The sequence below is a fragment of the Lissotriton vulgaris genome, chromosome 10, assembly GCF_964263255.1.
Source record: "Lissotriton vulgaris chromosome 10, aLisVul1.2, whole genome shotgun sequence".
Classification (NCBI taxonomy): domain Eukaryota; kingdom Metazoa; phylum Chordata; class Amphibia; order Caudata; family Salamandridae; genus Lissotriton; species Lissotriton vulgaris.
This window is the reverse complement of record NC_141698.1, coordinates 878,641,236-878,668,132: the sequence shown is the minus strand read 5'-3', so window position 1 is coordinate 878,668,132 and position 26,897 is coordinate 878,641,236. Positions and strand designations below refer to the sequence as shown.

The 26,897-nt window shown below is 42.9% G+C and overlaps 1 protein-coding gene across 1 annotated transcript in view; it reads left to right on the top strand.

Annotated features, from left to right (window-relative positions):
- Positions 1–441: 441 nt before the first annotated feature.
- The window catches only part of DUS3L (dihydrouridine synthase 3 like), a 169,718-nt gene continuing 143,262 nt past the window's right edge, over positions 442–26,897 (top strand). The window contains exon 1 of the mRNA XM_086941835.1: positions 442–711. The gene's annotated coding sequence lies outside the window, so the exon portion shown is untranslated. The remainder of the gene's footprint in view (positions 712–26,897) is intronic.

The following is a 26,897-nucleotide window of genomic DNA, read 5'->3' as shown; positions in this document are numbered from 1 at the left end:
ACATGCTTCTTTTATGACCGAATGGTCGAAATAAAGATTTCTAAAGTAAAGTATATCCATTTGTATCTCTTCCTTGAGTGACTTTACTTCTTGTACATTTGCAATTTTTCTTTCTATTTGTATCTCTTCCTTGTCTGACTTTACATCTTGTACATTTGCAATTTTTTCTGTTTGTATATTTTATGTAACGTATATAATCCTAAATCCTTATGTTTTGCAACTGGTTCTTATGTAAAACGTTCTGACACTGACACCTTCGGGTAAAGTTTGCGCTTTATAAATCGCATAAAAATAAATTAAAAATAAATAGTGGGAGGGGGTCTTACTATGCTAAACACAGATTTTTAGTTTACGTGTTTAAAGCCACGCCCTTAATTACATTGGCCACGCCCTTTTATGAGACCCCCTAGTTTTATCATCCCACTTAAAGCCCTGCTCGTCCACCTCTAATGTAAAGTAACTGATTTGTTTGTCGTCAGACGTATGTCAAGGAAAGCGACCCCGAGAGTTCTCCCTCGTGTGTAGGCAGATGGCGCTGTTCGCTTGTTTCTCTTTCCTCCCTCCGAGCCCGCGCGTCACTAGGGCTTGGGGTGTCGTTTCCGGCCGAGGCCATCTCAGTGTAACACGCGGCTCTGTTTTCACTTCCTGATTCATCGGCAAGCAGGCAGGCAGGCAGCGTGTGGCTGTGCAGGGAAACCGAGGCTGTCATAGGTGTGTTTCCATTTCTTTTTAACGGGGAGAAGGCGGACGGGGATATAATGCATCGGCGGGGTTAAGGCAGGCGATGGAACTGCATCAGAGAAGATAGTGGAACCATTGCAGCGCCGTGATTACTGCCTTTTAAATCAACACGTGTCAGAGGGGAATTGGTATATACCAGGAAGATGGTTGGGTATCAGGCGAGGTATAGAATATCTAAGTGCGTGATCACATCCACGGGTAGGGACAGTTCGTCCTCATGCGAGAGAAGACCTTTCATGAGGAGGTAAAGTTATGTACCCGGAGCTGGAGGAAGACACCTGGAGACCAAATACCACTTGTGCTACACATACATCCCAACATTTAACAACAGGAAAGTGGGAGATTTTGAAGAAAAAAATTGGGATAGTGTAGTTCCCCCAGCTGAACACTATTGAAAAAGAGTCCATTTAGGAGGGAGACAAAATTGGGGCTCTACCACCTGAATCGGGTTTATTGGCATGTATGTATATGGACCCAGGAGGCTGACCACTCTGAGGGCAGTGATCGTTCAATGCAAGGATACAGGATAACAAAACGTGCAGGAGGCATGGTGTCCTTTTGTATTTGCACCTTTGATTGATCTGAACCAAAACTACAAACCCCAGAATTCCTTGACTTATTAACTAAAAATACAAGATTGAAACAAGCTATCCCGATGGCATTTGTCATTTCATCCTTGAGGAGGTAAGAACAGCTGAGCAGTGTTTTTGCAAATAACCGCATACCCGATTAACTGCAACAGTACAGGAATACATCCTGTTGTGACCGCTGACAGTAATGCATTTAAACACTATTAGAGGGACAAAGCTGGAAGTATATAAAATGCCCTTTTATTTATCCACTAAGCAACCAAGGAGTCTACACGCAGCAGAGATGTAGTCGAAGATTTCTTATATGTACATCCTGGTGATTTGATCCATTCTTTCATCATTTCTATTTGTCATTGACACCCTTTCTTATCTTTTCTGTCCATGCTCGCTTTTGACCAGAGCTGCCTGTTTGACTTCTTTCGGAACTGATTGCAGTTTTATTGAAGTAGCTCTTTGTAGTGAAGTAAATGGCAGCAGACAGAAATACTTCAGAAGAGGAACTCTTGAGGAGGAGAAAAAGCACATTGGCAATTTGGGTATCTTGATACGCCCCATGTTTAGGACAAAGTTCATTGCTTTACAGTGGGGTCTCACTTACTGATTCGATTTTCTGCACCATTCGGAAAAAATGCCATTCTGCACATTTACGTATCCGTTGTAATTCTTCCCTTAAACCCCTTCTCAGATATGTGGAATTAAAAAAAATATCTAATTGACCAAGGGACATGTTCCAGAAATATACTTGTTCTGCAAAAAGTTCACTTGTTCATTTTAAATGGCATCCAATAAGTCGACTAATTATGGCTTCTTTATCATTAAATCAGACCTCTGACGATAAACTCTTTGATTGTTTGAGGAATCGTAATATACAAGGGCTTTGGGATCTAGCAGGACTGTGATGTTCCCAAACTTTTGCAAATCTACAAATAGAGGCTGGAAGTTGCCAGGAAGCAGGAGTTCCGTGGTTGGAATGCCCTCTTTCTGTGCACACTAACTGTACTTCGTGAATAATGGTATTCACAGATTCCTCTCCATCCTTTCCCCACACTGGAAAAGGTTGGAGATTTACTCCTGACAAAGTAAAGAGATTTTTTTTTCTGAAAAGAGAAAAAAGTTGTTACATTTTGCAAACGTATATACATTTGGAATCACTGTCAGTAATGCAAGCTCTGCTTGCAACAATTTCTTAGAGCGCTTACCCTAAAAGTAAATCTATTGCATTAATGAATCATATTTAAGTTTAAGCAACACATTCATATGGCTATAAACCCTACCACAGTGGCAGACAATCCTCTTTCAATGATCAATACTGTGGCACTGTAAACTGACAGCCAAAGGGTTTGTTTTGCAGAGGTTTGTCCCTAACTGTCTAATAGTTCATAAAAAAACTTACGCTTTTTGCCCTTGATCCCAATCAATCAAAGGTACAAATACAAAAGGACACCATGCCTCCTGTCGTTTTGTTATCCTATATCCTTGCACTGACCTCTCACTGCCCTCAGAGTGGTGATCGTCCTGGGTTCATACACATACATGCCAATAAACCATATTCAGACAGTAGAGCCCCAATTTTGTCTCCCTCCTAAAATAGACTCATTTTCAATAGTAGTCAACTGGGGGCACTGCACTATCCCACTTTTTTTTCCTTCAAAATCTTCCACTTTTCTGCTGTTAAATCTTGGGATGTATGTATACCACCCAAGTGTAGAGAATTTGCTATTAGCAGATTTTCACGAGCAAATAAACATGTATATTTGCTCATTCCCATAGGTCTGCCAGTACAATTTCGAAGTATTCTAATGTAAACTCTTGTTAATTCTTGAAAGTCATTAATATGCACCTACGCCAGAGCATAAACATACAGGTGTACTTCGGAAATTGTTTTCATGGTACTCATGTGATTAAAGTGATTCTCCATTATTAATTTTTCAGCATTGGTATGCATCAAACCCATTTTACTAAATGATGTCTGAGAACTTTTGTTTAAAGTTCCACAATAGTTTTTCAAAACATTTTGTCAAGTTTCAAATGTTTTAGGTACATTTTATTTTGACAGCATTACAAGCAGCCTCAAATTGTTACATTTTGCAAACATGTATACATTTTGTATTGGAATCACTGTCAGTATTGCAAGCTCAGCTTGCAAACATTCTTAGATCGCTTACCCTAAAAGTAAATGTATTGCATTAATGAATCAAATTTAAGTTTAAGCAACAAATTCATATGGATATAAACCCTACCACAGTGGCAGACACTCCTCTTTCAATTATCAATACTGTGGCACTGTAAACTGACAGCCAAAGGGTTTGTTCTGCAGAGGTTTGGCCCTAACTGTCTAATAGTTTCTAAAAAAACCTTACGCTTTTTGCCCTTGTTCCCAAATAATATGTCCTGAACTTAGGGGTGAACTCCACGCCCCTGCCTGCTCCTTTTAGTAGTAAGTGAGCTCATGCCTTGCAGCAGCATTTGCTCTTGCAATTGCAGTTTCTCTTTCTTGAGAGAGAGAGATATATATTCACTGAAAAAAACATAGGTTTTAGGGGTGTTATAGTTTGCTGGACATTTCACTCGTACAAAATCAATGAAATTCCTCCGTTATAGTTAGTTGTACTAAGTATAACTCGCGTGCCCGCAATCCACTGCTGATGTCACATATTACATAATTCATGACATGGTCAGTGACATCACTGATGACATCTCAAATGACATCACTGATGACATCATCCAGTGAATGTGGTTTGGTTCGATATTTAAATTATTATATATATGTAGCAATCTGAATTAAAGACTGAGTGGATGTATAAGTGTCTGGATGGAGGATTTAGTAGTAATGTGATTGACTGTCTAAGTGACTAATTTAAAGTGTCTCACTAAATATATGGGATAGTGATTAAACTGTGTGAATACCTGTATCACTCTATCGCTTGTTGTGTAAACTACTACATAAGTTGGTTACTAGCTATGTGAAAGTCTATATTAGTTAATAATTAGTTAAGTGAGTATTTGTATGGGGTAGTGAATGTGTGTGTGGTTGGGTGGGAGGTGTGTGACTGTCAGTCAACCAATCAATCAATCATAACATTTGTATAGCGCGCTACTCACCTGGAGGGGTCTCAAGGCGCTTGGGGAGAGGGGTACGTTACTGCTCAAAAAGCCAGGTCTTGAGTTGCCTCCTGAAGGAGAGATGGTCTTGGGTTAGCCGGAGGTGGATGGGGAGGGAGTTCCATGTCTTGGCTGCCAGGTAGGAGAAGGATGTTCCTCCGGTGGTGGCTCTGCGGATGCGTGGAACGGCGGCGAGGGCGAGGCTGGTTGATCTTAGCTGGCGGGTGGAAGTGTAGTTGGTTAGGCGGTTGTTGAGGTACTTGGGACCCAGGTCGTGGAGAGCCTTGTGTGCGTGGGTGAGGAGTCTGAACGTGATCCTCTTGCTGACAGGGAGCCAGTGGAGTTCTCTCAGGTGGCCGGAGATGTGGCTGTGTCGGGGGATGTCCAGGACGAGTCGTGCGGAGGCGTTCTGGATGCGTTGGAGTCTTTTCTGAAGTTTGGCTGTTGTTCCGGCGTAGAGGGTGTTTCCGTAGTCAAGTCGACTGGTGACGAGTGCCTGGGTGACCGGCTTCCTGGTTTCGGTGGGGATCCACCGGGAGATCTTTCGGAGCATGCGTAGGGTGTTGAAGCACGATGATGAGACGGCGCTGACTTGTCTGGTCATCGAGAAGGAGGAGTCCAGGATGAAGCCCAGGTTATGTGCGCGGTCCGTTGACTTGGGAGTGGGGCCCAGGGCAGGAGGCCACCAGGAGTTGTCCCAGGCGGAGGGCGATGATCCCAGGATGAGGACTTCCGTCTTGTCTGAGTTCAGTTTCAGGCGGCTGTTCTTCATCCACTCGGTGACGTCTTTCATCCCTTCGTGTAGGCTGGTTCTGGCGGTGGTTGGATCGTTGGTGAGGGAGAGGATCAGCTGGGTGTCGTCGGCGTAGGAGATGATGTTGAGGTTGTGTTGGCATGCGATGGCTGCGAGGGGGCTCATGTAGACATTGAAGAGGGTGGGGCTGAGTGATGATCCTTGTGGTACGCCGCAGATGACTTTGGTGGCCGCGGATCTGAATGGGGAGAGGCGGACTCTATGGGTTCTTCCGGTGAGGAACGAGATGATCCACTCCAGTGCCTTGCATTGTCCAAAGATGTGTAAATAGTTGATTTAGTAGGTATAAGAGGTTAAGACTGTATGTGGAAACATTTGTTTGGGTGAGTGAATCTCTTTGTGGGTCTGGTGATGAGTAAATATATTTCTCAATAATACATGTCCAACAAACTAGAAATATAAAAGGCAGTGTATGTGACAGTGTTTGTATATAAATAAGTATACATAAGACTCAGTGATTGTATGAGTGACTGTATCGAAAACTGTATACTTGTAATAGTGCTTTTATAACCCACTAAGTATGAGTTCCTATCTATATGTTTAAATAAAGTGGTGTTTGTATAAGTGTGTAGCTTAGTAAATGTAAGTATGATCAATTGTTTGCATAAGTGAGTAGGATGACTGCATAAGTGAATAGGATGTTTGCTGGTGTGTAATGTCGATGTAGGTGTAGAAGTATATTTAATAGTGTTCTATTGATCTTTATTAGCATGTAAGAGTGAATCTATAGTTAAGTGTGTAGATGTAGGAATCACTGAGTAGGTTTTTAGGTCGAGCGTAGCGATGGACCTCTTGTATACTTTAATATATCTATATGCTTACTGAATATGTGGACACGAGTCTGACGCGCGCATTTTCCGTCTCGGATTTGGCTATGTGAGCGCGCGTTTGCTGCTGGCATGAGCTGTGAGCGTGTACGGCGGCGTCAGCAGCGTCTGTTCTCGCGCTCCTGCTTTCACTTTTGCGACGCCTCTCGCAGGCACCTTCATTGCTGCTGACCTCTCCCCCACAGTGCTTGTTTCTGACTCCTTCAACATTCCTCTAAATGGCCCAGTTCATATCGCATTGGCGCTGAGAAAAAGTGACGGAGCTTAATCCGATAAGAGCCGCCTCTGCCGGCACTGTGAGCCGCTGAGAGCTGCCTCTGCCACCGCCGGTGCTGTGAGCCGCTGAGAGCATTGGCGCTTAGTGAAGCAAACGCTCATGGCGACCACATTGTACTGGTGGCGGTACCTAAAAAACGCAACACGTCTGATTCATACATACAGGAGTAAGGTCAATATAAGCTTTTTTGCCCACTGTTTTTGACTGAAATGTTTATTAATTCCACCCTGCTACAGACAACACTTTTAGCCTCTTGGTCCGGGCACCCTTTAACAGACACGCACTGATTAGCAGACCTGCTAAGGCCCGATCGGCTGTGACGTCCAGGCTTCTGTCTCTGAGTAACAGGTTGTTAGAAGCAGGAGTGGTCGTGAACACAGACGATAAAAACACTAGCACAGCACGGCGTTCTGTTCCTTCGCTTCTTTAACCCCTACCCACCCGTCCCTTCCCGTGCAGTCCCCTTATTACTTCAATTCGCAGAGCACCGGCACTTCTCAGAAACAAGCAGGGGCTCTAGTTTTGTCTTTCTGTCAGCAAAACATACGCCTCCGTTCCTATTCTTTGACATAATGTAGCTCTTTTCCTTATCCCTTCGCCGGTGACCTGGTGACATTATGCAGGGTCCATTAGGGAAGGGGAGGCCACTCTGGTCTTGCATCCTCCTACCAACGGCCATTCGAGTGTGCAGCATTATTTAGATGTCTGCTTCCTCCTGTCCCGTCCCTATTTCACTATCAGTGCATCGCGTGTTCTAGAGTTGTTTCCTTTCCAGTCTGTTGTGTGTTCCCTGGCCCACAGTTGATGCATGTCCTGTCTCCTATTTGATGTGTTGGTGTTCTCTGACACATGTTCTTGTTGCTTCTGTGTTTTTTCCTCAAATCACAATCCCCAACTTGTACTCTGTGTTCACTACCTTGGTGTTTATTTCTCCCTGCCCCAGTAGCTGGGTCTTTACAGTCTTTGTGTGAGAATATTATCTGATGTGTCAGACCCCTGCTCATTCTCTGATGCAAAGCATGTGCCTCCCGTTCTGATGGATGTACTCCTGGACGTTTACTTTCTGTGTGTCTGTGTATTCCCTGTACATATATCCATGTGCTTGTCCCAGTGTAGGCGATATCCCCACTCCTATGTGCCATTGTCCATTTGTTCTCTGATCACGTATAAGTGTATCCCTGTGTCAGGTGCCAATGTTGTTATCTCCATGTCTGTTATCGTAGTCCCTCTGTTAGTGTACCGCCTGATCCTGATATAAGTATATTATTGCACCTCTGTTGTTGTACTGACAATGCTACTATGTGTCGGTGTCCAATGTTATGTCTCTTGTCAGATTATTAGTATATTATTTGCCTCAGTGGGGCTTTATTGACAAAACGGGTGTGTGTTGGTGTCCAGTGTTGTGTGTCCCTACCCCAGTGTATGTGTCTCCCTGCCCTAAGTTCAGATTATTGTAGTTTCATTGTATTTCGCTGGTTTTCCTCGTTGTAAATTACCCATCATGAATGATCCTTGTCCTGTTGTCGTTGTAGACAATGCCTCAGTGTCTGTACTGTATTCTCTTTCCTAACGTAAGCATTATTTGTTTGTGTTGTTTTTTTTCTTGTCTTTCTCAGTGTATTCCATCAACCAAATCATGCCTCCCAGCTCCACCAACATTTCGCTCAACAAATGCTATTTTCACTGTTCCAGTATTAGTGTCTGTGTGTATCCTAGTTACTATAAAATATCATTTTTTTCATGTGAATAAGGTGTTGTTTATGTAGATAGTTGTTTCTGTTGGAACAATGAAGTTTGTGTGTGTCTACCTCCTATCCCAGGGGGTGAGGTACTTGGCTGCATTGTGGCTAAACTGTCTGCCCAGCGTACATTTCATGGTCACTCTACCACTCCCAATTACTGTAACTGATATCCATGTTTGCTCAGAAATGTGGAGTGATAATGATGTATTCCCCTCCTCTTACCACCCAACCCCGCTTCCCCTTACAGTGTAGCTTGCTCAGTTGTTTGCTGAAGGTGTTACTGCCAGGTTGTGAGTCTCTTACTTGAGGGTATAAGAGCGGCTGGAACATTCAAGCAAAAAAAGTAGTAGGCAAAATTCACCATTTCTACCTGCTGGATCGCAGTGTGCTGGCACTGCAATTTACCTGCAGCTCTTCAAATAAAAAAACATAAAGTGATAGAGCGCTCCAGTCCAGTCCAGTCCTGTGAAATTGTCCCAAGATTAGCATTTGCTAACATCAGATTAAGAACGGGCATTTGCAATGCAATTGGTCTCGCATTATGCAAGCTTGAGCTCTTGGGATTCTAAATGACAATACTTTTTATTTATGTTTTCGTTTTTTTAAACCAAAATAAAGGGCATTGTCATTTACTATTGTAATGCAGTAGGGTTCACATTTGCGAGAGTTTAAAGTATTGGCATTGTAAATGACAATGTCTTTTACTTATCTGTTTTTATAACCAACACATACATTAACGGCGTTGTCATTTACAATACCAATAGCACAAACTCTTGCAAATGCGAGACCTATTGCACTGCAAATGCTTGTTAGAAACTTGTATTGGTGTGTCAATGGTTTCAAATATGGAACTCCATATTTTATAATGAGTGTTGAAAGGTTATACTAGTGTATGATGAGATGTATCAGATTGTCACGTGGATGATTTCATCAGTGATGTCATCAGTGATGTCATTTGAGATGTCATCAGTGATGTCACTGACCATGTCATGAATGATGTAATATGTGACATCATCAGCAGTGGATTGCGGGCACCAGTAAATACCCTCAGTAATTAATGCACAGGTGTAAAACCTGAAGCAATGCTCTCTGGGACTGGTGGTTCGGTGAAACCCAAGTGGGTAGCCGCAGCCATTCACATGCAAAAAAAGTGTTAAAGGGATTGCCAATGTCCCCGCAAGCACCCCGCAAGTAAAGGCACCTCCTGTACCACAGAAAGCTGCCCAAGTAAGGCAGCTGTGGACTCGCAGTTGTAAGCGGTAGTGCAACCCCGCGACCGGGCAGGCCGCAAAAAATGGAAAGAAAAGGTTGCCGCTAGGTGGGGATGCACTTACAGGTAGGAATTGTTGCCAGCGCAAGGGCGCGAGCTGCGAACAGAGTCCCTTTCCTGCCAGACGCGTTTTGGGCCAACGCCCTCTTCAGTGGCAACACATGTGACATGACGGCAGGCTGCAGGCACCAGTAAATACCCTCCGTAATTATGCACAGGTGTAAAACCTGAAGCAATGCTCTCTGGGACTGGTGGTTCGGTAAAACCCAAGTGGGTAGCCGCCGCCTTTCGCATGCAAAAAAAGTGTTAAAGGGATTGCCAATGACCCCGCAAGTAAAGACACCTCCTGTACCACAGAAAGCTGCCCAAGTAAGGCAGCTGTGGACCCGCAGTTGTAAGCGGTAGTGCAACCCCGCGACCGGGCAGGCCGCAAAAAATGGAAAGAAAAGGTTGCTGCTTGGTGGGGATGCACTTACAGGTAGGAATTGTTGCCAGCGCAAGGGCGCGAGCTGCGAACAGAGTCCCTTTCCTGCGAGACGCGTTTCGGGCCAACGCCCTTTTCAGTGGCAGCACATGTGACATGACGACAGGCTGCAGACACCAGTAAATACCCTCAGTAATTATGCACAGGTGTAAAACCTGAAGCAATGCTCTCTGGGACTGGTGGTTCGGTAAAACCCAAGTGGGTAGCCGCCGCCATTCGCATGCAAAAAAAGTGGTAACAGGATTGCCAATGTCCCTGCAAGCACCCCGCAAGTAAAGGCACCTGCAGGAGGAAGCGGCGGCTGCTATGTTTAATGATGATGTGGTCCCTAACAAGGACTTCATTACCCAGAAACCAGCAGTAATAAACAGCAACACCGGGATAAAGGAAAAATGTAAAAAACTAGAAAAACTTATGAGAACAGAAAAAAAGCGATGGTGGGGGGCTAAGTCATTACAACGCTACATTGACGTGGGGCGCGTACCCCGTGATTTAAGAATACTAATCGCCCCAAGCTACGAAGCGCCTGATCGTGAAATGATGCGCGAATGGTTTGAAACCAACTTGGACTCCTCACGCAAACTACTCTTTATCCTGGTAAAGTATGCTGAAAAGGACTGTACTAAATTGGCTGAGGACATTGAGAATCTAACTAAGGAACTAGATTCAATGGAATAACAGGAAGAAATTGCAAAACTTAAAGCTGACATGAAAAAACGCCTAAAAAAAGAAGAGGCTGTCATTAGAGAACGTAAAACATACAAATTCCACAGAGATCGATGTGACTACAAGCAAGGAAGAATCTTAACATTTGCTCGCAAGTTTGACGTGTTGAAGGCAGACAATAAGGCATCAAAGCATGGGGCTGAAAGTGAAAACCAACTTCCTGAATTAACATCAGCATCTGAAGATAGTTCAGCAGTAGAAAGCGGATCTGAGGCGGATACACGAAATAAAGCCAAAGCAATTAAAGGACATCGACACTCTCTCACTGAGGAGGTTGATTTTTTAGCCAGCGGAAGTCGAGGAGGAACAAAAGAAGGAGCGAGAGAACAAAGGCCAGCAGAAGAAGAGACACACAACAAAAAACAGCAGAAAAAACAACAGAGGAAATATTGGAAAAAGTAACACAAATCGACATCAAGGCAATAAGTGCGAAAAGATAATTAACCTATCGGATATGACTCTCAACGTAGCTGAAACTCAGTTGCTGGCCTTGGGACTCTCCTTCTGCCCAGAAAGTGCATTTAACTATACAAAATCAAGAGTTGACATATATAAAAGTGTAAGGAAGCTCAAACTTCGGAAGTTCCATGCTCAAGTGAAAAAAGTACCAAGTGGGGGAATACCATCAATGGCAAACACAAATATCCCACAGACACATGGAATGAGTACCATCCACAATCCGGATTCGCAAGTGCTGGGGAAAACACTATTTGAATTAATACAGGAGCAAAACCAATCTGATGGCATGTCTACAGTTACTCAGTCAGGCCCGATGATACAGTGTGCCACACCCTTCAAACCACCTTCGATGTTTTACCCTCCCATGTTAAAAGATAACATTGATATGTTCCAGGAACAGGTCATCACTGATCTTAAGAATTTAAATAAAGCTACCAACAAGGCAAAAACAGGATACAAACAGAACAAAAATAAAAAAAGAATTACAATACCATCAATTAATGACGAAGATTCAAAATAATAAAGAAATTGTAGCGCGAAATGCTGATAAGGGCGGCAATGTCGTCCTGTGGAAAAGGGAGGACTACCTGAAGGAAGCAACAAACCATCTCAGTGATGAATCCTGTTACAGCAACAGAATGACGTGGAACACAACGCACACAGCCTTTTGGATGAAATTAATGGCGTGGCGTGAAAAGGGTATGCTAACGAGTGATGAATTTTAGTATTTGTGGAATCCTAATCCAACTATCCCAATTTTGTACTTTATACCAAAAAAAGCACAAGGATAGAATGAATCCACCAGGAAGGCCGATCATATCAGCAAAGAACAGCATTTTTGAAAATACATCCATATATGTGGATTTCTTCCTACAAGAGTTTGTTCACAATCTAGCCTCCTATACCAAGGACACGGGTGATTTTTTGACTAAAATGAAAGATTTCAAATCGAATGACGAATACCTTTTGATTGCTTTAGATGTTACGGCGTTGTACACGTCTATTAAGCACAGTGACGGACTAATGGCCTTAAAATACTACTTGGCAAGGAAAGGGCCTCACTATGAGGAGCATAGTAGAATGCTTGTCAATATGGTCGAGTTGTGCCTTACCACCAATGTATTTATGTTTCAAAATGCACTGTACCAACAATTGAGGGATTTTGCCATGGGGACAGCTTCTCCCCCAGCTCTTGGCTGGCGCAAAGGAAGGGGTTTTACAAATGTAAAGTGTGTAAAGTCTGTCAACATGGAGTCAATGCTACAGAATATTCTACTCCGTTTGGGGGACCAAGCAGAGAAATCACTAAATTGCAAGGCTGATTACGTGGTATATGTGTTGGGCTGCCCATGTGGGCTAAGATATATAGGGAGTACCATCTTACCTGGACACAAAAGGGTACTCCAACACATCAGAGCCATCAAAAACCATGACCTGGCATACCCCGTGGCCAGGCACTTTCATGAGCAGCATGATGGCAATCCTAAGGAGCACAAAAATGTTCTTATCGACTCTGTCCCCAAGAGAAAACGAGGAGGTGACAGAGAGTGGAGCCATAGACTATTAGAGATGCACTACATTTTAAGTCTCGATAGCAAGCATCCCACTGGTCTTAACAGTTCGGAGGAACTTCATGCCAGCCTATAAATATTGGGGCTTCCAGTCCATCAAGTGTAAGATCTGTAGAATATGACCAAAACCAATTACCAGTCCGCAAAATGACTTTGCTGGCAGATTGGACTCTCAGCAGTACTAGGTTTTCCGGGTTGGTTAGGCAACACCCCCAATTAAATTATAAATTTATGAACTGATTCATGTTCTTAAATTGTTCCTTCTAACTTATTCCTTCCACATAAGCTTCCCGCAAGTTCCCTTTGTTCTTTTTAGCTATCTTAAGCTTTTTTATAATTCACATCTAGCACTTTTTATATTTTCCATTCTTTTTAAAAAGAACTTTAAAAAATCCAAAAATATACAAAAAATATCGTTTGCACATGCACCTATTTGCACAGACATATCCAGTATTTATATCAGCTGTTGGGCAAAAAGATAATATACCAAAATTTAGGTTTTGGGACCAGATGTTAAAAGATAGGGATGTATTCCCCCTGTGTTTATTTTTCATCCTTAAACCTACCGACAGTATTTTAGGAGGAATTAGCAAAGGCACTGTAGTTATACATGGCAACAGGAATCATTTGCAAATACTTGCACAACATTAGTAGGCATTACATTGGAACTGGCCAGGTGTTGGTAGATGAAAGGAATGTGTGTGTATGTATATATGTGTGTATATATATATATATATATCCGCAACAGAGACTACTGTGACGTCAGCGCAAGTATGTGCAGCAGCTGGGCCTCTCGTTACATAATGGGAGGAGCTTGTTACTACTTTAAGGAATCACCTCACACGAACTGCGGCATCTGAAGAGGCCTGACGCCGAAACCGGTCATGCTGACTCTTGTTTTAATAAATGTCCTGAACGAACCCCGCTGTGTCCCTTCCCTTTCTTCAAACAGGAGAGGATCTGTGGCATATATATATATATATATATATATATATATATATATATATATATATATATATATTCGATGATTTTCATAATATTATCTTTAAATATGTGTAGTCTGAGATACTCACTATTTAATGGATGTGTGTGTATATATAGCTATTTTTTTATTCAATGCTTATTTATATATGTTTTAAATTATTGTGCTTATATATACGGTTATGCATTTATGTACCTATTTATTTGTTTAGATATTTAAATATATTTATTCATATTGATAAATGTGGATTGTTTACTGACCAGCCAGCATAAGGTTACATTTTGCAGTACAATGCATTTATGCAAATACCTTTGAAAGCGATTGTGTTTCTTGCTGCTAAGGAATCCTCCTAATAATTATATGTAACCTTGGGAATACTGTATCAAAACTGTGAAAAAGCAACAATTTGATTAGGCTTATCCCAACATAGCAGTTTTTAGTTACTGGATAATACTGAGCACTGTTTTTTGCACTTTATACCATGTGGTATGTTCACATCCAATGAAAACACTTGTCTTTTAAAAATGAGGAAGAAAAAAAGTGTGTAACTACTTAAAAGGAATGCCATAGGTAATTTGGCGTCATGTGATCAAGTCCCCAGGGAGGGACGAAAGGCGTCATGACTGTTCGTACGCTGTAAGAATAAACAGAAAGTATTTTAAGGATTTACGTGGTCCGTGCTCTTCACTTTCATCCAGAGAAGGAAAAGCGGAGACGAAGAGTGTGTGTATATATATATATATATATATATATAGATTTATATATATATATATATATATATATATATATATAAACTAAAGGTTAAGGTGACGTTATCGTTGCGTGTTGAAATGAGATATAAAATAATATTTAAAAACTGAAAGACAACCGAAATTCACCAGTTATAGTTTGTGAACTAACTATAACGTCTGTCCTGCCATGTATTCTTATGACCACACATGTTGCATCACTCATAATGTGTTAAATTACATCAATGATGACTTCAGTGATGACCTCTCAATTGTCACCACACAATTACTGTGTGTACATGTTTGGGTGCATAGAATGGAAATTGTGTAGGCAAGTGTGGTTGTGCATGTTGAAGGTTATGTCACACCTTTAACAAATTAATCAATCAATACAGTTCAGAGTGCAAGTAGTACTACTTGTTAAATGAGACATATTTCAAAGTAGGTTGTGACTTAATGCAAAAGGCTGTTGCAGAATAACGGGTGAGCTTCTGTTAACAATAGATTATCCAGCAGTGGATGGCTGGGTACATGACCATGTTAAATATTAAACTGCTGCAATACAGTGTGATAGATACATTCTATGTAAAGAGGACATTTATAAGGTGTGGATGTTTATTTCCAGGTCTTTGCTGAAGATATTGAGGTATTGCAGATTATTGAATAATGTAGAATGGAGGGTGATCTACACAGAGGTGGTTTAACTCACAAGGGAGTGTAAGCATGGCTCAAAGGTAGTAGACCATTGTGCTCATCTCAGAAATGTGTATAGAGTATTTAGCTAACTAATGAGGTTGTCCAGAGGGCCTGGCAAATGATGTTTTATCAGTGGTAAATGCACACCTGTCAACCTTTTAACTTAAAATTGCAGGTCATGTGAAGTATTTAGCAGGGTGATCCGATTAAGGTGAATAGAGTACACACTGATTTTTGGAGGGTGTTCAAGGTTTAGGAAAAGGGGTGACTCCATTAGAGTCCACAAAGGTCTTTTGTTCGTTAGGTGGGTGAATGCTATTGAAAAGAGGATAAGATTAACCAAATTTGTGTGTCTTGACAGATATGTGTCCAGCTTGTGGTCACAAGGTATGTCCATTTTCACTTGATTGGTAATAGAAAATTTGTTGTAGATATATCGTGTTGAATTACTTCAAGTCCATAAACAAAATAAGGTGCTGTCACAGTGACTGAATGATTTCATTTCACATGTCATAAGTGAGGTCATAAGCAGTGAATGGCGCTGACAAGCTATAGTTAGTTCACTGAACCATAACTGGCTATTTTTATTGTTTTTTCAGTTTTAGTTCTTATATTATTTCAACACCAAGCTATGTCATTTTTTTTCTGTAGATTCGTTTTTGGTTCCTATTTAAAGCTGAGCATCTATCTAAAACCCTACAATTTTTGCAGGGTAAACTAAAAGATCCTTCGAACAGCTTCTGAACCAATTTAGATATTGCTATTGCCCTAAACCACGTCTGTTACAACAATGTTTCAGCATGTTGTTAGCTCCAAACATCTAGCTTTCAGGTTATAGCGTGAGTGTTCCAAATCAATTTACAAAGAAGACTCCCAAGTATAAATAACTGACCCCTGGCTCAATAGGGGAAGAGTCAACCACTCTTTTAAATGACAGCTATGACATCTAAATGAAAATTTATTTTTGATGAGTTTAACCGAAGACCATTTATAGCATTGCATTGTTGCATTCAGTTTAGTTACTTCTGCAGGCCCTTTTGGATATTTGAAAAACAATCCGCTCATCTGTATATGCAAGATGGCTACATTTTACCCAATCACCCTTTAGAACAAGGTCTTCATTATGATTTAAATATTTGCACAGGTCTGTAATATAAAGAGAAAACACAGAGGAGGGGTAATTGATATTCATGTTACATGCCAGTTGTTGTGTATATTCTAGAAGTAGGACCAGATGATAATTTAACCTGCATCAAGGTATCTGAATACAGTTCAGATCGAAAATGAAGTTAAGTTGGTTCAATCCCCAGAAATGCAGTTTTGCCCAAAGATGTTTCTTATCAACTATATCAAAAGCTAGTGAGTAGTGGATAGAGTTTACAAAATGCTTATGGTCATTTTGATCTAGTACATTTGTTGCTCACATATTTAGGGCCATAATATTAGAACGAGTTTGGCAAATAATTTGCCATCCTAATTCAACAATCCTAATAAACGATCATCTCGGGTATGAGTTTCATGACTTCTTTTAAGAGGGAACCTTTCCAAGATAATGGCATAATATTAGTACTAAAAGGATTTGAAAATATTATACTGAATACTGCTCTCCATTTCTTAGGATTAGTTTATATTACTGTCAGAGGTATACCATTAGGACCTGGAGCAGAGAAAGCATGAAGACCCTTAAAGAGCTTGTGATGTGATTAAATTGCATTTTATACTTGGTTCAAAATGAGACTTTTCCCAGTGACACACAGTTTTAGAATTACAAGCTTTTTAATTTTTACTGTAGTACACAGTACATTTGCAAAGGTTTGTCCCATGCACTGCAATATTATAAAATGTATGTGAGTCACTAGATTGAACAGCTTTGCTTAATTTACACCAAACGTCATCATATTCTTGCCAAATCAGTTATAAGGCTTTTGTTTAATAGTGTAATTTTACACGCTTAATTGACAAGTTCTGGAGGCAGTGTGATGTAGCTTACTCAGTTAGTGAAATGTTTTCTTATAATACCTTTTTTAGTCTGAAATCAAATTTATTATATAACTAGCAGCCCGCCCCAGCGTTGCCTGGGGGTAATGAGGCTTTAGGGCCAACCGCCCGCCTTGGCCCCCGCCCGCCCCGACCCCCTAACGCTCCTACATTGCCCCGAGTGGAGTGTGTTATCTTTCAGCCTCGTCGTCCTTCACCCACCAGCAGAGCGGCTCAGACCATGTTCCTATTTGAAATACCTGACAACCAGGATGTGAGAGTTCATGAACGCAGAGACTGATGCTGCCTGGTTTTGTTCCATCGTTCCTGTTTGCACACAAGTGAAGTGTGCCAATTACTTTCTCATATCTGTGTGTACAACTCCCTCCCCGCTTGCACACTTGTGATGTGTTCCAGTTACTGTCACCTACTTTTGAAATGTGCGAGGTTCCGCCTGTGTGCCCTGCTGTTCATCTGTGCTGCGAATGTTTTGTCTGGCCGTTTTACTGCCTTGCGTCACACATTTCAGAAAAGCAGTACCGTCAACTGAGTCAGTGAATTATGATTTGGAACATTGCTACCGGCATGATTGGATACTTACTGTCACCTACTGGAGGAATGTTAAACTTTGATTTCGCCTGCACCTTCGTTACTAATGATTTCTCACGTGGCATCCAAAGCAGGATAGCAGGATACCACAGGGGGGGGGGGGGGGATGGGTGACGAAGAACTTACCTTTCCTTCTTCCTGCGAGACTGCATCACGCGCTGCCTGAGCTCCAGCTTGCTCCGGAGTCCTACTGCGTTGTAGGCAGCCTCGCTCCTCCTGCATTCTCCAGCGCCGCTCTTCCTGTTGCTTCCACGCCGCTCCTCCCCGCGCTCCCGATGTCATGACGCAGACTTCGCGGCCAGCGCTAGTTGCAAGGGACTACTTTTATTTATTTAAACATTTTTAAAACAATGTATATTTTTTATTTTTAAATAGCCTATGTCCTTCTGTTTGCCCTGCGGTTTTCAATGATGTCTTTGTTGTTCGGATTGGTGGTGTACTTTTCGAGTTTACCTTGCCAAAAGGTGCAAATTCTCTTTTTATAATAGTAGTATAGATTTGCTACGGCCGACTAGTTGTTTAATCCCTCTAGTATGTGACGACTGATACATGATTACCAAAGGAAATGTTTCCCAAAATTGGCAACAGGAAATGTTATTTAAATGATTACTTGATAAATGCGAGCAAGCAGTCTAGTTTATCTGATGTAAACCATTGGCAAAGTTTGCCCAGATCATTCAAAAGGGAGTATTCCAGAGAATGTTTAAAGTATTTTTTTATTGATTCAGTAGTTTGGCAAGTTGTTCCGAGACAGTGCATGTTCCTATGAAACCTTTTTACCGTGCAGATTTTATTCACGATTATCACAAGATATTTTGAATTTCTCGCACCACCAAACTTATGGAACTGTACAAATGGGTTATATAATAGCTAATTAGATGTTGATGGCAGGTTAGGACCCTCATGTCAATCTTTTTCTTGCTTTCCCCTGTCACTTCACTACTAGTTAACACAAAAAGCAAGAGCATGAAAACCATTTAAAATGCAAAATAAGCAGATTTATAATTTGTGATTGTATACTATTTCATAACACATTCTTTGGACCACCTGAGAACAGTAGCGAGAATTTAGGTAAGCCGCGCCATGATTGACAGTGAGATTTCCAAGTTAAGCAGTCCACCATCAAAGGAGAGTTTTCATAAATCAGCTCTGCTACCAAAGATGGGTGATGTATATTTATGAATTCAGCCCAGAGACCAGCTGCTAGGTAACAGATTGTTGCCTTACTCTTCAAAGGTTCGTATAGCATACAATTCCTGTGCCCTCTGTGTTGGAAACTTCGCAACTTTGATACTGACAGGAATGTCCTTAGAATGCACTCTTTACTTTGCTCTTACATTTTAATAGGAGGATTGAAAGTGCACTGTCCATCAGCAAGTTGTGCGGGTTGAAGAGTATCGGATGAGATGTGCATTTGTCATGTTTTATCTGGGAGGTTTGCTGATGAGCAGTCACAGCACCGAGACCTCTATGATCACAGCCACTGTCTAAATCCAAACCCTCCTTGGTTAAGGAGAAACAGCTGCCTTGATCCTCATCGATCTCTCGACAGCCTTCGACCATTACACACTGATCAAAAGACTACTACATCAGGGTCATAGGGGACGCGCTCAGATGGATCATCTCTTTCCTCACCGGAAGAACCCAGAGGATCAACCTCCCACATTTTGCCTCATAACATCACCTGCAATGTCCCTCAGGTCTCATCCTTCAGCCCCGCACTCTTCAATGCATATATGACCCCGCTGGGAGACCTAGTTAGATCCCACGGTCACAACATAATTTCCTACGCAGGCATCCTCCAACTTATCCTCTCAGTCACCAACAACCCCACCATCACAAGAACCAACTTCCACAGATGCATGACAAGCATCGTCAACTGGGTGAAGAACTGCCTGCAACTGAACACTGACAAGACGCAAGTGATGATCTTTGCCAACACATGGAATGACTCCTGTTGGCCTTCAGACCTAAGACCCGCACTCACTCACTCACTCCTGACCGCGCCAGAAACCTGGGGATCATCATTGACAACAAGCTCACCATGAAATCACAGATCAACGTCATCTACTCTGCCTTCTTCCTCACTATGGCACATACTACATAACATTTTCAAGTTGCTACTAATGAACTTGAGACGCACCGGGACGCAGGCCCTTATCACCAGCCGACTGAACTATGGCAATGCTCTCTATGTAGGAATCTCCACACACCTCCTGTAGAGACTTCAGATCATACAGAACGCCGCAGCCAGACTTATCCTCGACCTTCCCCGATGTACCCACATCACACCCTACCTCAGGCACCTCCACTGGCTCCTCGTACAGAAGAGGTGCCATGTCTGGTGGCATAGTGGACTAATGCTTCCACTGTAGGGGCCTGTGTTTGACCTTGTGGTCACAGGTTCAAATCCCGGCAGATTCACTCAGTGTTTCGTCTTTTCTGAGGTCAATAAAATGAGTACCATTGAGTTGGGTAACAAACTTCTGTTATTCATCACCCAGATGCCCTGCTGGGTGAATGCGCGCTTTACAAATACACGTCATGTTAATTCAAGCTGCTTACCCACACACACACAAGGCTCTACACAACCAAGGACCTGCCTACAACAACCACCGCCTGAACTTCCACTAGCCGCAGTGGATACCACGCTCCACCTCTCTTTCAGTTGCCCCCACACCCCGCGTCTACCGAACCAGAAGTGGAGGTCGCGCCTTCTTCCACATAGCAACGAGGACCTGGAACAGCCTGCCCATGCAACTCTGAACCATAACCCCTCTTCCGGAATTCAGAAGGGCCCTGTTAGAAATGGGGTCTCTAGTTGGCAATGGTTTGCACCTTTGTCCAAATAGGGACTCATCATTCTAGTCAGGATAAGGGGGATACACTACTGAAATAACCCCTGCTCACCCCCTTGATAACTTGGCATGAGCAGACAGGCTTATCTCAGAGGCAGTATGTAAAGCATTTGCACATAACCAACAGTAACACACTGAAAACAGTACAACAGGACACCAAACCAGTTTTAGAAAAATAACCAATATTTGTCTGTGCAAACAAGGCCAAATTGATGAAAGAGCAACATGCAGTAAACAAAAATATGCACTTTGCAAGAATGACTTTAAAATGTAGTTCCTTGAAGCCGGTAGCTCCGCCCGTGGTTACCGTGGTACTGATCACAACAAAATCCAACCGTTCCAGCCGACCACGCCGGTGTAGACCGGCGTCCGTGCCAGCAGACTCGTAAACACTGCCTTTGGTTTTGGCCAACCGCATCGGTGCGGACAGGGCATGGCGGTTGCGATGTGAAGTTAAGTTAAGCGGTGCGGCGTGTGGTCCCCTCAAGTACAGGCAGGGGCTCAGTGATGGTTGTCCGGCGGTGACACCAGGGCTGCGGTGCGGAATGAAGTGGTGCTTGTTGTGGTGCAAGTGGCAGTGCCGGTTGACAGAAGCTGGCGCCGGTCGGCCCAGATAGTGGTGTGGGACGGGGCGGTGCGTTGTGTGACTTATGAGCAGTGCACCCAAACTACAGTGCGGTTACGCGTGCCGAGCGACCTAGTCTGTGAGACCAGGGTGGCGGAGTTAAGCGAGGCGGTGCGGAGTGCAGTGCCCACAGGTCGCAGTGCAAGCAGTGGCTCGGTGGTGGCGGCGGTGAGAGCAGGGTTGCTATGCGGATTGTGGAGGTGCCCTCTGCGATGCCTTCAGGAAACGGAGCCAGCAGCAATGATGGTGTCTGCTGCCTTTCTGCTCTGTGCCAACTGAAACCCATGGTTCCAGAGGCGCTACCCAGGGGTAAATGAAGTATTTTCTGTCCCTGAGACTTCGTGAACAGGAAGCAAGTTCTATTTCAAGCCCTTTGAGATACTTGTGCAACAAGTGAAGAAAGTTCATTCCAGTTCTTTCACTTCCCAAGGCAGAAGCAGCAACTGCAGGCCAACCCAGCAAAGCAATAACAGAGCAAAGGGGCAGTACTCCTCCTAGCAGTTCTTCCAGCTCTTCTTGGCAGGCTCCTTGATCCAAGCGTGTTCTGTGCCCCAATTTTTGTGCTCAGTCTCTTTGTTCTCTTGGTCAGAGTAACTGTGCTAAGTCCAAGCCAATTTGGTCCTCTCTGGCCCAGCTTCCCAGAAGGAGGTGGAGGCAGCATTTTGCAGGGCAGACCAGGCCCATTCAGGAGCAAGGAAATCTCCTTCCACTACTCTGAATGCAGTGCCCAGGTCTATTCAGCACTGCCCGACTCATCCAGGAAAGGCGCCCCCCACACCCCCCCAGTGACTGTCTGAAGAGAATGCACATTCCCAGCCCCTGTCAATCCAAAGCCAAACAGTCAATCTACAACCCAGCAGAGTCCTGCAGGATGGCTCAGCAATAAAATACCTACTTTCTAAAAGTGGTATTGTCAAACAAAGAAAATAAAGATCATCTTTACTAAAAGAAAATTTCTACATCCTGAGTTTAGGCATACTAAACTCCATTTCTCCATCTTGTCCCAGTGGGAAGATATACTTGTAAAATTTTACCAAGTATTCCCCATTATATCTATTGGGACAGATAGCCTTTCAACAGTGGAAAATGAAATACACTATAATTCACTATCCGGACATGTCACACCACCAGAACATGTCCTACCTTTCACATACCCTGCAACGTGCCCATAGAGGTTAATTGAGCCTATCTTATGGGTGACTCGTGTAATAAAAGGGAAGGTTCGGTCTTGGCAAGTGGGCGCACTTGCCAAGTCGACATGGCAGTAAAAGCTGCATGCAGACACTGGAGTGGCAGGTCTGAGAACCCTTTGAAAGGCTATTTGTGTGGGTGGCACAATTTGTGCTGCAGGCCCACTAGCAGCATTTGATTTACAGGCACTGGCACTCTCAGTGCACTTTACCAGAAAATCAAATAGGCCAATCATGGAAACACCAATCTAGAATCCAATTTACCATAGGAGCCCTTGCACTTTAACATTGAATAGCAGTGAGAAAGTTCGCAGAGACACTAAACCAGCGTCAAAACTAGGAGGGTGAGAAAGGAAAAAGACTGGGGAAACACGCTAAAAGATGCCAGGTCTAACCAGCCCTGAAGACCTGGCTGTTCAAATGAGCCTCCGGGACCTGCTATGGCCTGCATACCCTATCAGGAGTTGAGCTGCACTTTATAAATCCTGATTGATTCATTGAGTTGTGCCACCTCCCCATGATTCTTATTGGATGTTGACCACTGTAACATGACTCTTATGTAGAGCAGCAGAACTGCTTGCAAGTGGAGTCATGCTTTTATGTGTTGTCCATTTTCCTAGTATGAAGCACCATAGTTTTGCTTTTCTAAAAGCCTTATTTTTGACCTCCACAAAGGAATGTATTGTTGCCTCAGTAGTTCTACTTGTGTATAGATTGACCACCCTTCCTCCTCAGAGCCGCCCAGGTGGTATGACTGTGGCCCAATAGAACTCACGACTGTGGTTGTGTACATGGTGACTATTTGCGTTAAAACTACATATGTGAAAGTCCGAACTCTTGAGATTTTCATCTCCATGTTTGAGCAGCTTATCTAGTTGACGTTTTTCATTTTATTAAATGTAGTCCGCTATAATAGGTTAAATAGTGGCAAGTACCTGAATGCAAGAAAGAACTTGGGCAGAATGTGCTTCTTCGGCATTTAAGTAAACTTGACAGCTGAAGCCTTTGAAAATCCTGCGAAAATTGCTAATTTGCATCCATGCACCTTGATTGTCTTGGTTTGCCACCACATACGAGACAGTTCCTTTTGACCTCCGATACATATTTAAAATTGAATTCTTGCATTAAACTGGGAGGTCAGATCCATACCTTAATTTCAGGCAATCCGCTCTAAATAAATTTAGGCCTAAAAGGCAGAGGTAATATTCTCAAGCTATCAACTAACCACTTGCTGCAGTCCCACTGGATGTACTCCACTAGTCTCCAACTGTAATTCTGCACAGACAACTTTGCTTTTAACAGAAAGCCTTGTTGTGGACTGTTGTTGGGGTTCTATGGCCTGACACTTGAATTCCTTCTTCTTAAACACTGCACCAAACAGATTATGGAGGTGCCCCGTTCCTCATGGAGCTTCTGGCCACTAAGTTAGTCTTTGCGGCATGTAGAGAAGTTTCAGCAACCCGTGGTGAGAGTTGAGGTTCAAATAAAAAGCAAAATAAAATTCCAGTGGGAATGCTTCCTCGTAGCTTCCAAGACCACCCCTCCCCCCCCCCCCCCCCCCCCCCCCATGGGAAGCTGGGAAGCTGTTACATGAAGAACAGAGTAGATTCTGAGCTGCAGAACCGCCTTTATATCAGGACATGACATCCCTCCCACCCAAAGGGAATACATTCAACTGTGAGTTCAGCTTGAATTACAGACGTGTTCCAAATCAAAAATGTGAACATACCTTTGCAAAATGTAACAATTTCGCTTTATATATTGAATAGAAAATGTTCCTTGAATATATGCAAATACGTACAGAAGAATAAAAGCAAGATTGGTGATTGCTTTCAAATGTACCCAAAGATATTTCATACATGGTGTGGTGTGGAGGGCGGAGGAAGGTCGAAGACAGTTTTGCTGTGTTAGCTTTCAAAATAAAATGTACCTAAAAAATATTTGCAACTGAAAAATATGGATAAATATATTTTGCTAATCCTATGTGACTTTTTTAAAGAGAACTTCATAAACAATGCTTTAAGGACCAGGCACTACTAACATTAGGAATAGCAGTCATTAGTTATCTACGAGTCACAATTAGAAAATTGCTATTCCTAATGTATAGAACAGTTAATTTCAAAATAACAAGTCCTTGTGTGGCGCAAATCACCTACCTAATTAATATTAAAGAGGTAGGTTGCAATGTGTAACCCACTACGAATCGCAGCCATCACAGGGATGGTGACCTGCTGAAGTCAGCAGACTACCATGTCTGTGATTGCTTTTTAATGCAGCCTGTTATTTAGCCTAAAATTCTCAAAGGGCAATACATACCATTCCAAATCGGTGTTAGGAAGGGACACCCCTTCCAAATACTGAATCTGTATTTGGTTGCAAAAAAGAATTGCGATTCTGCAACAAGTTACAGAATCACAATTTGCCTTGTACATTGGAAAAAAAACATTTTGTAAATTGTGCAGTTTTCGATGTCGAAGAAGCTTTGTACATCTGGCCTCAAGTTACCATTTAATAAAATAAGGATTATGTATAACAGTATTTTTTTTTAACTGTATATTCAGTGTATAACCATTATGAGCAACATTTTAAAAATGGAAAGGAAAGTCACAAAAGTGTATCCGAAGGTCTACAACTTTGTATTGATACAGTTTTGCCACTTTTAGGAAATCTGTAATCTGTTCTGAAGTAAGCCTATAAACATGCAATATTTTCTGTCTCCCAGGGGTGCATCCAGCAAAAATTTGTGAATACCATTTTGACTCCAGCCAATATTTAAGGATATATTTGCTTATGAAGAAATTTACCAAGAAATGCAAATTCACTTATTCAAAGCTTATTTCTAGCGGAAAAAAGCATGTCCATCACTCGCACCTTTTATTGGGAGAGGGATCCCTACTCTCCCTCGAAAAAGCTTTTCTTGTGCCCTTAAAAGTAAATGCCTGACCTATTCTAGGGTGGGAAAGTGGTTACAGAGTGTTCAGTGAATAGCCTTGAATTGGTAAGGTTCCAACAGCATCCTGATTCACCTACAATGAAACTTTTACTACCCAAGAACTTAGTTCATTTTTTTGAAGCCCGATCAACGGATCAGGATGTAATTGCTATAGCAGTCCATAAGAAATGCAAGTTGACGAGCATTTGGGACTTGTACAAAGGTCATTTGCTTTTGAGAATAGTTCTGTCTTGTGACTTGTGCCATCTGTGTCTTTTCTTCTTCAAGCTGTTATTTGGTCACAATTGAGGGAAGAGAAGGAATCTCCATACCCTCAAGTTCAAGGTTTCAGAGATTCAGGTTTGACTCTGAGATGGGGAAGATACTGAGCAGATTTACGGGGGCACCTGCACATTCTGGGCCTGTATAAGACTATGGTAGTCCAATGGACTCTTGTATCCACGGTGGCAGAGCGGGCACAGTCGGTCCGACTGCCCTATTAAGAGTTTGGCGTTTGGACTGCCAAAGGACCGCTGCAACTGCCGGGGATCCGTGATACTCGGAGGTTTTGCAGTGGTGCGACGCCTCAATATGCTTGGTGGGGCCGCTGTGGCTCCGCCAACCCTTTTACGAGTTTCCTGACATCTCACTTTTAATTGCTGTGAGTCCGCCATTAAAAGTGCAGCAGTGAGGAAACAAAGGAGGCCCTGTTGCCTTAGGTCCATGGGATGTAAGCAGGGGGCACCCCCTTTCCTGTACGGCATGGAATTTACAGGCTTTGGCGTTCCCATTGCGGTGCCTTTTTAATAGTGCCCTCTGTGGGAATACCAAAGGGCCGCACTCCAAACCACAAGATTACTTGTAATCTGGCGGTCGAGTTTAGTGGTTCTGGAGCAGGGTACCGGCTTGGCGGCCCGCTCCAGTACCGCCAGACTCGTAATCAGGCCCTTAGTCTTTTGGGATGGGCAGTTTGTTGCTTAGTCTCTCACAGCATTTATCAATGAGCAAGGGCCATTTGTTAGAGGAAGTGGCAACAGTTTTCCACCATTTATTTTTGTCCACCTGTGGATAGTTTACTAGAATGCTCGGTGTTTATTGTACTTGCTAGTGGTGGCTCATTTGTGAGGTTTAAAGCCTATTTTGGAGGATTACTAATGTTTAGGTTTTGCCCTGGCCGTAGCACCTGCAAAGCAGGTGCTCCGCCCAGGGCGAATCTTATGATCCTACAGTATGGGGCTTCGTACAGCCTTTGTCTTCCATTGACTAGCTCCATAAATGGAGGCTAGCCATTGGAAGAGATTGGCTGTCAATTACGCTTTCCCCGTGAAAACGCGATTCGGGGGCGTTTCTGACTCTAAGTCACGCCCCTTGTTGCTGTGTGTCCCGGGCCGCGCTGTGATTGGCTGCCAGCCCGGGACACCCCCGTGACGTCATTCCCCGGGCCTCGCTGTGATTGGCTGCCGGCCCGGGACCTGACTTGTTTTTTTTCATCTTGCAATGTACTAGTTTCCCGCAGTGGTAAAAAGACGTTACTGTTTAGATGCATGTAACTAATCTCTGTTTTCGACCCAATGAAGGATGGAAGGCGGAGCCGGTCTTGCCAGATTCGAGCTCATGGTTTACTGATCACCACAGATGCCGGCTTCTTTCTCCCGGTTGCCTGCTCGGACCTCTTTCTCTTGTTTAATATTTCACTT